Source organism: Hylobates moloch, unplaced genomic scaffold (genome assembly GCF_009828535.3).
Source record: "Hylobates moloch isolate HMO894 unplaced genomic scaffold, HMol_V3 SCAFFOLD_6, whole genome shotgun sequence".
NCBI lineage: Eukaryota > Metazoa > Chordata > Mammalia > Primates > Hylobatidae > Hylobates > Hylobates moloch.
This window is the reverse complement of record NW_026652281.1, coordinates 83,642,471-83,653,169: the sequence shown is the minus strand read 5'-3', so window position 1 is coordinate 83,653,169 and position 10,699 is coordinate 83,642,471. Positions and strand designations below refer to the sequence as shown.

Here is a 10,699-nt window from a genome sequence, read left to right as displayed (position 1 = left end):
CACTACGCAAGGGTCCTCCATCATTAATGCCTCTTTAATAAAAATGCTTCTCAAAACCGCTTTACTTCCAAAGGAAGCTGGAGTCATTCGTTGGAAAGGCCATCAAAAGGCATCAGATCCCATGGCTGAGAACAATGCTTATCCTGATAAGTTAGCTAAAAAAGCAGCTAGCATTCCAACTTCTATCCCTCCCGGCAGTTTTTCTCCTTCTCATCTGGCCACTCCCACCTACTCCCCCACTAAAACTTCCACCTATCAATCTCTTCCCACACAAGGCAAATGGTTCTTAGACCAAGGAAAATATCTCCTTCCAACCTCACAGGCCCATTCTATCCTGTCATCATTTCATAACCTCTTCCACGTAGGTTACAAGCTGCTAGCCCACCTCTTAGAACCTCTCATTTCCTTTCCATCGTGGAAATCTATCCTTAAGGAAATCACTTCTCAGTGTTCCATCTGCTATTCTACTACTCCTCAGAGATTGTTCAGGCCCCCCCACCTTCCCTACACATCAAGCTCAGGGATTTGCCCCTGCCCAGGACTGGCAAATTGACTTTACTCACAGGCCTGGAGTCAGGAAACTAAAATACCTCTTGGTCTGGGTAGACATTTTCACGGGATGGGTAGTGGCCTTTCCCACAGGGTCTGAGAAGGCCACCACGGTCATTTCTTCCCTTCTGCCAGATATAATTCCTCAGTTTGGCCTTCCCACCTCTATACAGTCTGATAACAGACCAGCCTTTATTAGTCAACTCACCCAAGCAGTTTCTCAGGCTCTTGGTATTCAGTGAACTAATGGTCTTTTAAAAACACACCTCACCAAGCTCAGCCACCAACTTAAAAAGGACTGGACAATACTCTTAACACTTTCCTTTCTCAGAATTCGGGCCTGTCCTTGGAATGCTACAGGGTACAGCCCGTTTGAGCTCCTGTGTAGACCTTCCTTTTTATTAGGTCCCAGTCTCATTCCAGACATCAGACCAATTTGGACTGTGTCCCAAAAAACTTGTCATCTCTACTATCTTCTGTCTAGTCATACTCTTATTCACCATTCTCAACTACTCATAAATGCCCTGCTCTTGTTTACACTGCCAGTTTACACTGTTTCTCCAAGCCATCACAGCTGATATCTCCTGGTGCTATCCCCAAACTTCCTTAGGCACTCTCTAATTGGATGTCCTAGGTCCTCCCAATTCTTAGTCCTTTAATACCTGCTTTTCTCTTTCTCTTATTCCATTTAGTTTTTCAATTCATATGAAACCGTATCCAGGCCATCACCAATAATTCTATATGACAAATGCTCCTTCTATCAACCCCACAATATCACCCCCTACCACAAAATCTTCCTTCAGCTGAATCTCTCCCACTCTACTTTCCCATGCCGCCCCCAATCCTGCTGGAAGCAGCTCTGAGAAACATCACCCATTATCTCTCCATACCACCCCCCAAAATTTTTGCTGCCCCAACACTTTACCACTGTTTAGCTTTATTTTTCTTATTAATATAAGAAGACACTGATAATGGATTAATATCCATAATATATAGTAAACTCCTAAAACTCAACAACAAAAAGGAAACAACACAATTCAGCAGTGTTCAAAGGACTTGAATATACATTGAATCTCCAAAGATTTACAGATGGCCAATAAGCACATGAAAAGATGCCCAATATCACTGAATTACTGATCAATAGGGAAACGCAAAGAAAAACTACCATGTGATACCACCTCACACCGATTAGAATGGCTGCTATCAAAAAAAAAAAAAACCACAGAAAACAACAAGTTTTAGTGAGGATGTGGAGAAATAGGAACCCTTGTGCACTGCTGCTGGGAATGTAAAATGGCACAGCTGCTACAGAAAACAGTATGAAACTTCCTCAAGAAAATTAAAAATAGAATTACCATATGATTCAGCAATTCCACTTCTGGATATATATCCAAAAGAATTGAAAGCAGGGTCTTGAAGAGATCTTTGCACACCCATGTTCATAGCAGCATGATTTCCAATAGCCCCAAAGTGGAAGCAACCCCAATGTCCATTGACAGATGAGTGGATACACAAAATGTCATATATACATATTTATTAATTTGTTAGTGCCACCGTAACCAAATATCACAAACTGGGTGGCTTAAACAACAGAAATTTATTCTCTTACAGCTGCGGATGCTACAAGTCCAAGATCAATGTATGGCAGGGTTGGGTTATCTGAAGCCTCTCTCCGTGGCTGGCAGGGGACTGCCTTCCTGCCATGTCCTCCCATTCATCCCTTCTCTGTGTAAGTGCCTCCCTGGTGTCTCTTCCTCTTCCTATAGAGACAGTAGTCCTATTAGATTAGGGCTCTACGCTTATGACTTCATGTAACCCTAATTACCTCTTTAAAGGCCCTATCTCCAAATGTAGTTATATAGGGGGTTAATTAAGGCTTCTACACTTGGGTGAGGGCACAATTCAATCTATAACAACTTGTAATAGAATATCATTCAGCCTTAAGAAGGAAGTCTGTTACATGCAACAATACGGATTAACCTTGAGGACATTATCACCAAGTCTACACCAAAGACCCCCATAATTTGATTTTTTAAAAATTGTCCCCTCTCCTGCCAGCCAGAGCGCCCACCCCTTCTGCCTGCATCTTCCTGTCACATGCCTCTGAGCCTTTGTACCCTGCTGTTTTCTCTCCTGAAACATCTTCTCTTCGCTCCCCTCATTGGAGTGAATCTTGCTCACCCTTCTAAGCCCAGCCAAAGTGCTGTCTTTGAAGTTCCTATTACTGAAGTAGAGCTCATATCTCTTCTGCGCTTCTCCAGTTCTTTGTACAACATGCTAGATCACAACTCTCTCTCTTTCAGCCTCCTCCACCAAACTGTAAGCTCTCAAAGGCACAGAGTCTCTCCTCTCTCCTCATTCATGCCTTGTACAATGCCCATGCATAGTAGTTACCAATGTTTGTTGAATGAATGCAGGCACAGGTAGGCAAACAATGGTAAGGGAATTAAGACTAGCATGGCTCAATCATATTTGGTTACCTTGTCCATTCAAAGTGTGGTGGCAAAGTGTGGTATGTGTATCAACAGTGGCCCACAGAATGACTTTAGGTAGCACCTGGATGAACCCATTTTAAATAGTTATGTAATCGCCCAATGTGTTAATTTTGCCTGCTGGTCCGGTAGAGCTGACTTATCAAGATGGGGGAATTGCATTAGAGTAAGAGCCAGCTGAGTGGGAGACTGGAATTTTATTACTCAAATCAGCCTCCCTGAAAATGTAGAGACTAGGGTTTTTCAAGGATAGTTTGGCAGGCCAGGGAATGGGTGCTGTTGATTGGTTGGGGATGCCATCATAGGGGTGTGGAAAGTGATCCTCCTGCATGCTCAGTCTGCTTCTGGGTGGGACCACCAGACCCCTTGGTAGGTCCAGGTGGAGCTATCTGTCATCAGAAATGAAAAAACCTGAAAAGACATCTTAAGAGGCCAATCTTAGGTTCTACAAGAGTGATGTTATCTGCAGGAATAATTGGGGAAGTTGCAAATCTTGTGAACCCCAGCATAATGACTGGTAATCCTTTATGTGTTAGCAGAATTCAGGCTCCTGTCATCCTCCTGACCTGGTGGTCTTTCATTAGCTTTACAAAAGCGGTAGAGTTTCAGGGAAGGGCTATTACCATTTGAAGTATAAACTAAATGTCTCCCAAAGTTAACTTGGACCAGGCCCAGGAATAATTAGGGCAGTTTGGAGGTTAAAGGCAAGATGGAAGTGAGTTAGATCAGATCTCATTCACTGTCATAATTTTCTCACCGTTACAATTTTTCCAAAGGTGGTTTCAGTTATAAGCTCACATTAACGTGTTCTAGAAAAGATATAACTACATCTTAAACCTGCAATTTCATGGATCTCATTGCTTCTTGAAGGAAATAAAGATATGTTACTCCAAACTCTATTTCTTTGACATATTTTGAAATGGCTGCCACAGAGCCAACAGACAGAAAGTGGCTTGCAAAGCTATCTTTTGTGGGGGAAATTTGCATCTGTAGAGAATCTCCATGGATGCAGCCAGGCCTTCCCTTTCTAGGCCTTTCCTGGATCTAGGGGAGATTGAGAGTCTGACCCTTTAAATGTCAGAAAAGGGACATTTACCATATATTCTCTTTAGGGCTGCCACCCAAGAGGCTTACGCTACATAACGGGACCCCCTTTGGTAGCCAGCCCCTTCCTCTCCCCCTCTCATAACCTGCCTTGGCACTAAACTTGATCTACCAACCTAACCTGTTTTGGGCCATGCTCTGAGCGTGCATTCTTTCTATAACCTCGAGATGGTATGCAAGCTTTGGAACCTCATGAGGGAATTGCATCATCATTCTCAAGGCTCCTGTGTATACACATTACACACATTTGTCTGCCTTTTGTGAGTTGATTTTTCAGCAGACCTTCAGAGGGTCAAGGGGAAAGCTCTTCCTTGGCCGTCAGTTCTCATGAGGCTAAGTAAGAAGAAGTCAATTTAACTAAAACCGAGTAAGTAATGCTACAGGTGGCTCACAGGCATGGCGAAAATCTGAAATGTTGGAAGAAGGAGAAACACTGGCCTAATCTTTAGTCTCACTTTTAGGCAAAAGTATAGACTGATGTTCCCAATGACATTTGGAGAATGGTATTTTCCATGATTCATTCTACTTTTCAATCTTCACTAGCAGGAAGCGGTGGCGTGAGCTGGGGAGGGGAAGTAAAGGCGTCCTTAATCGTGTCTCCACCTGCTTTCCAAGATGCTGCCTTCGATTTTGTTTTGAGTAAGGGATGATGAGCCATCTTCTCAGAGAGCATCAGCTCATTCCTTTCATAGCCAAGCTCATCAGCATTTCTGGTGATTGTGTATTGTGGTATCTGCAAACAAGTGATGTATATTCTGCAGGCTTTTCAACCAGGATATTTGTAAGATACATGTTAAAAAGATGGGTCTTTGGTTTGCTTCCAAGTCACAAAAATGTGAATCCTCTTTAAAAATGGTATTTGCACCTAAGGCTGACCTGTGGAATGGAGTGGAAGTGGGCAGGTGGCAAAGACGATGTGGCAAGGGGAGGAAGAGCCAGATGGGGGGAGGTGGTAGTAGTATTTTTTATATTACAGGAAGATGTTTTGCCTTACAAAAGGATTAATCACAGGGTTCCTTTTAAACAGAAAGTTTCATGCATTTTAAAAGAGGATTTGATTTACAAGAAACTTTTCAGGAACACAGCTGCTGGGCAAAGCAAGCTATTTACACTGACTTGAAATCCATTCTATGAGCCAGGAGTCTGGGGTGTCAGGGGGAGTGATAAAACTCCTTTAGGTTTTAATTGACAAGTGATATTGACTAGCACAGTTAGGAGCCCAGGTATTGGGCCTGGTCCAGCGTGTTCCTGTAGTAAATATGTGTGAATGTGCTGAGTGCTTGAGTATTGATTCATTTATATACCTGTTTGGCTGTTGCTGTGAAAGGCTTTGTATTTTGCAGCTTTGGAGCCAAGCTGCCTTTCACAGAAGGCTGTGTTAGAATGTACTAGATTGTTCAGCATGAATCATCTGGCTCGATGGCCTATGGGGAGGGGGCTTGGCCTCATACATCACTGCAAGACAGAGACTCAAAGACATCTGTGGAGGGGAGGCATACAGGGGGTTAGGGAGCCACAGGAATGAGAAGATGAGATCTTTGTCTCGAAAACAAGCCTTAGGGTTTCTTTAAAGCCTGCTTTTCCCTTTTATTCAGACTGCTAATAGCTACGTCCCTCCCAATTGTCCCACTCCATTGAGTCTTTATTATCACCTCTCTCTTGCTGAAATTCCACAGGAGCCCCAAAGTCCTTAAGTGATTCCCTATTTCCCTGCTCCCTGCTGCAGAGACACAATAACAAAGCGTCAGGTTGAGAGCCTCCAGAAAGAGAGACCCTCCTACTGCTGAGCCTCAAATCTCCACCAGGCAAAGAAAACAACAACAGGCTTTTGTGCCACAGGTTCTAAGACCCACTCTGAACACCATCCTTGAGCCAGCAAAGTAAGGGTATCATACATAGAAAAGAGCTGCTTTTCCTCATAGGGTAAAGATGTTAGAAGCTCAATCATTGCCAATGGCAGATGTTTACTGAGTGTCAGAAAGAGAGGTGGGCATTTTTTGGGCATTGTAGTAGTGGAGTAGCACCCCCACTGAGTCCAAGCCCAGGGAGGGCACCGTGTCTGAGAGGCTGAAGAAAAGACCCAGAGACAGTGAGCAAGACATAAGTTTTATTGGGGAACTTAAACATACAGGGAGTCCAGGAGTGGCTGGATGAATGGGGTAACCGCTATGGTTTGTAAAAAGCACCCAGTTAATATAGCAATCTTTGCTTAGCAACCTCCGCCTGGCCACCTCTACCTGGCGACCTCTACCTGGCCACCTCCACCTAGCTCAAAACAAAGGGCCTTGGTTCCCCGCACATCCTGTTCCAAGAAATGGGCCAGGGGTTCAGCTATGCTCCATAGATAAGGAGTAAACCTCTGGGTTGGCAGCTCCCAGATTCCTTAGTTTGGAGCTCAGAACCAACATTCTTGGACTATAGGGTCATTCTCAGGTATACCTGAGTTATTATCTGGCACACCTGTCATATGGTGGTTTGCATATAAGGAAAAAAACCCATGGAGACTGACTTCGGGTAGCTTACAATCTAAAAGGAGAGAAGGACAGAAGAGCATGCCTGTTACTGTGCCTAGAGGACTGTGGAACTGCTCTGATGACACCTGCTTCCCCTCCTTGGCCCATGTGACTTCCTTTCACCCAGTGACACGTGAAAAGCCTGATACATTGTGTGCTTTGCTGGGCTCTCTCCTTTCCTTCCGGCAATGTCCAGGGGCTCTCTGTTCACTGGGCCCTGGAAGAGAACAACAAAGAGGACAGTGTCAATGGCGATGCAGGCACAAAGCCCCCAGCTCATCTGTGGTTCCCATATTGTGTAAGCAAGAGATAAACCTCGGTAGTTTTAAGCCCCAAGATTTTAGTGATGTTTGCTACCACAGCATACACTAGCCCCTGACTGATAAATTTCGGATCAGTTCTGAGTTGCTGCAGAGATTAACCTTAAATTGATCTTAACTGACCAATGTTAAATTATCTTCATTTTAGAGTATCTGAAAAATACTTAGAAAATCAATATAAAAACATAGAATTTGGGGGAATAAAAGGACCTTTGAAATTTGTCCAACCTAGGCATTCTACTATTGACATTCTGCTGTATTTTCTTGTTCACATACATCTCCACCTGTCATCCCTCTGTCCTTCCATTAATCTACCTTGGATTGTGCATTTCAAATATGTTTCCGCTGTAGCATTTAAAAATGATTATAATTCATATTACTGATTTTGGCCTGGGTTAGACAGTTGTCACTTACTGTTGATTTCATGTAGTTGTAAAGCTCAAATGAGATGAGTATTTGAAAAGTTAAAAGCAGCTCTCAAATATGATTATCTGATCAGTGTTTATTGAGAATGTTAGTGACTGGCACAGTTTTTTGTAAGAGCTTGAGTCTGGACACAAAGATCAGTCACTGTCCTTGGGTTGGACGTATATGGGCACTTCACTTTAGTGGCAAAGTTTAGGTTTCATTTTACCGATAACAGTAATTTTAATATAGCTGTCAAGATCACCAGTGACAATCATTATAATAAACATATTCACAGACACAAGGGTTCATGGACCTGGACACAGTTGCTCGTGCCTGTGGGAAAATCACTTGAGCTCAGGAGTTGGAGGCTGCAGGGAGCTATGATCATGCCACTGCACTCCAGCCGGGGTGACAGAGTGAGACCCTGTTCCCCTGCCCCCCTCCCACAAAAAAAACACACACAAAACTCTTTAATTTGCCTCTTAGTTATCTCTCTTCAGACCTCCAAGGTATTTAATCATAAGTCGTAGAGCAGATACATACTTTCTAGAACAGCTGTACTCACACACACAAGCTCCCATTAACATGAATACAGCTAACATGATGTGCAACAGAGACGGAAAAATGTAGTTTTGAAAAAGATGACATGGGATGGAATGAGCTCTCCCCTGCTCTGAGTCCTCAAATGCCTTTTGTGCTTTTAGAACCAGTTTTGGGGAAGTGAGGAGAAAAACTCTCTCTGCCAGGGCTGGAGAGCACAGGCAGCCTCAGAACCAAGGGGCAGAAGAGGTGTCATGCTGGTCGGTAGTATCCATGGCAACTCGAGTGTCTGGTGGAGTTAATCACCCTGTTTTTCAGATCTCCGCTGCTCTCCTTTGATAGGGGAAAAGGGCCGGGCTTGGCTCCTTTTTCATTTTTATGAATGCCCCAGTTGATGCATCGTGTCAGAGGCACCAGACCCTTCTGACTCAATGGGATGAGTCAGGCCTGAATGGGACTGGGCATCTGTGAGGGCTTTGGGCAGCCTGTGGGGTTTCCCACGAGACACAGAGCAGTGTTTTCTGCAGACAGCATCCTCCTAACAGAAAGAAAACTATCTCCTCTTGCTACACCTCAAATCAAGTTTGCCTTAGTGTTGCCGCACCTCCTCACCCCATCTTCCTTTCTTGGCATCTAAGTTGATGGCCATGAAATGCTCTGAGAGGTTTAGGCTCTGGGGTTGGACGATCTATATTCAAATTCCAGCTCGGCTGCTCAAAACTTATTTATTCTTCTTGTGCTCAGTTTCCTCACCTCTGAAAATATTTTTTTCATTAAAAACTTTTTTTGGAGAGGTAGGGTCTTGCTATGTTGCCCAGGCTGGTCTCAAACTCCTGGCCTCAAGTGATCCTCCCTCCTGGACATCCCCAAATGCTAGGATTATAGGTGTGAACCACCATGCCCTGCCCAGTTTCCTCGTCTCTAAAAATCACAGGAGTGCCAACCGGGTAAGACAAGGCAGTATTTAGAATGGCACCTGGGGTGTGTTTTAATGGTGCTGCATGTGCTGCTGCTAAGGGGCTCACTGAGGGCTGAGGCATGCCTGTGGTGAGGGGTGGGGGGAGGCAGGGCTATGATCACTGCTGAGTGGTGGGTGAGGTTGACATAGGAAGATGAACCGATGATTCTGTGACTGGAAATAGCTCAAGCTTATCAATTCCTCCCTAATTCTGCCCCAGCCTGCAAACCCCGCTCATTTTCCAGGCTTCCCCGTCTCAGCAAATGACATACATTGGGCTTCTACTGTGATTATAGTTCTAGGCACTTGGATCAGTTAACAGAACAGTCAAAACATCCTTACCTCCATGAAGCTAGAAGGGGAAGACAAGAAGAAAAGCACAGCAAACAAGTAACGTACATAGGATCATCAATGTTCTCCAGGCAAGGGCCACCAGGAGCACAGGTGCCGCTGCACGCTCCAGTGACTGCAATGAGGGAGGCACCCTCAGATCCCCTGGTATGTGATCTCCTTCACTGCAACAGTGAGACCCTGTCCTCTCCACCCCACCCCACCCCCCCAGAAAAAAAAAAACAAAAACAACCCAGCTGCGTATGTGTTCCTGGTGGGTTTTGGCCAGAGGGTATGGACAATATGTTAGGAGATAAGGGTTATAGAAAAAGCAAAGCAAGATACAAAAAAAGGGGGGGATTAGGAGTACCGTGGGGAGCAATTTTGAGTAAAAAGTAGGTGGTCATTGTAAGTCTCCCTGGGAAGGTAAAATCTGAGCAAAGATGTAAAGGTGATTAGGGAAGAAGAGAGAGCATTCCTTCTAGAGGCTCAGCCAGGGTGGAGCTGAATGGAGTCTTCCTACCTGGTCCAGTAAAGCCAAACGTCCACACTGAGGGTTTGCAGTGAGAGAAAGAGGGGCATTCGTTTGCAGGACGCCAAGCAAGGAGAATCAGGCAGCTCACACTTAAGACCTGAACTCCCTGATGACTTGCCTGCAAGGGTTTTTTCAGGCAGGGAAAAATTTCAGGAAAGCAGAAGTTACAGGTAAAATCATAAACCAGCACATGGGGGTTACATATTGATGTGGCCTAAAAAGGCGGGATATCTGAAGTCATGGGGCTAAAAGGTCATAGGTGGGTTCAGACTCTGATTTGTGATTGGTTAAGAAAGCGAAGTTTTTTCTAAAATCTTGGGGTCGGCAGAAAGGAATGGTAAGATCTGACCCATGGGCGTGACTTCCTCCAGGCCCCTCAGGAAGAAATTGAGAACAAAGAACAGGTGGTCAGAGCTCTGTCTTCGTTTCCCCCGGTCTGAGGTCTGTGTGCCAGTGGATCCATTTGGTGGGGATCTGTCTGCATTTCTCCTCACTTCTCAGGTGGCTCCTTTACTCCTCAGGGCTAGCTGGGTGCCTGGACTCTCCCGTGAAGGAACTAAATATTTTTCCTTTATTTTCATACTTGGGCAGTGGGGGTGGGGGTGAGGGGTGCAGCAGGCCCTAAGAGGGGGTCCCTGTTCCATCTCAGCCCTAAGCGGGAAGCCTGTCATTCCAGGAACAGCCAGGCCACTGTGGCTGGGGTCATCTCATTTAGCGGGGTGGTGAGTGGGGTTGCCTGAAATGAGCAGGGAGGTAATGGCCGGGTCACTCAGGGCCTTGTGAGGACTTCGGCTTTTATGCAGAGGTAAACAGGGAGCCATTGAAGGGTGCTGAGCAGAGGCGCGGTGTGATCCAATGGACGTTTTAACAGGATTGCTTTGCCTACGGAGTTGAGATAACTGTGGCGGGCGAAAGGACCAGCTGGGAGGTTACTGCATGGAACCCCCCCC

The 10,699-nt window shown here is 45.1% G+C and overlaps 1 long non-coding RNA gene across 1 annotated transcript in view; it reads right to left on the bottom strand.

Annotated features, from left to right (window-relative positions):
- Positions 1-6,237: 6,237 nt before the first annotated feature.
- The window catches only part of LOC116470419 (uncharacterized), a 39,068-nt gene continuing 34,606 nt past the window's right edge, over positions 6,238-10,699 (bottom strand). Inside the window, exon 2 of the long non-coding RNA XR_004248606.1 lies at positions 6,238-6,875. This is a non-coding gene — a long non-coding RNA (uncharacterized LOC116470419). The remainder of the gene's footprint in view (positions 6,876-10,699) is intronic.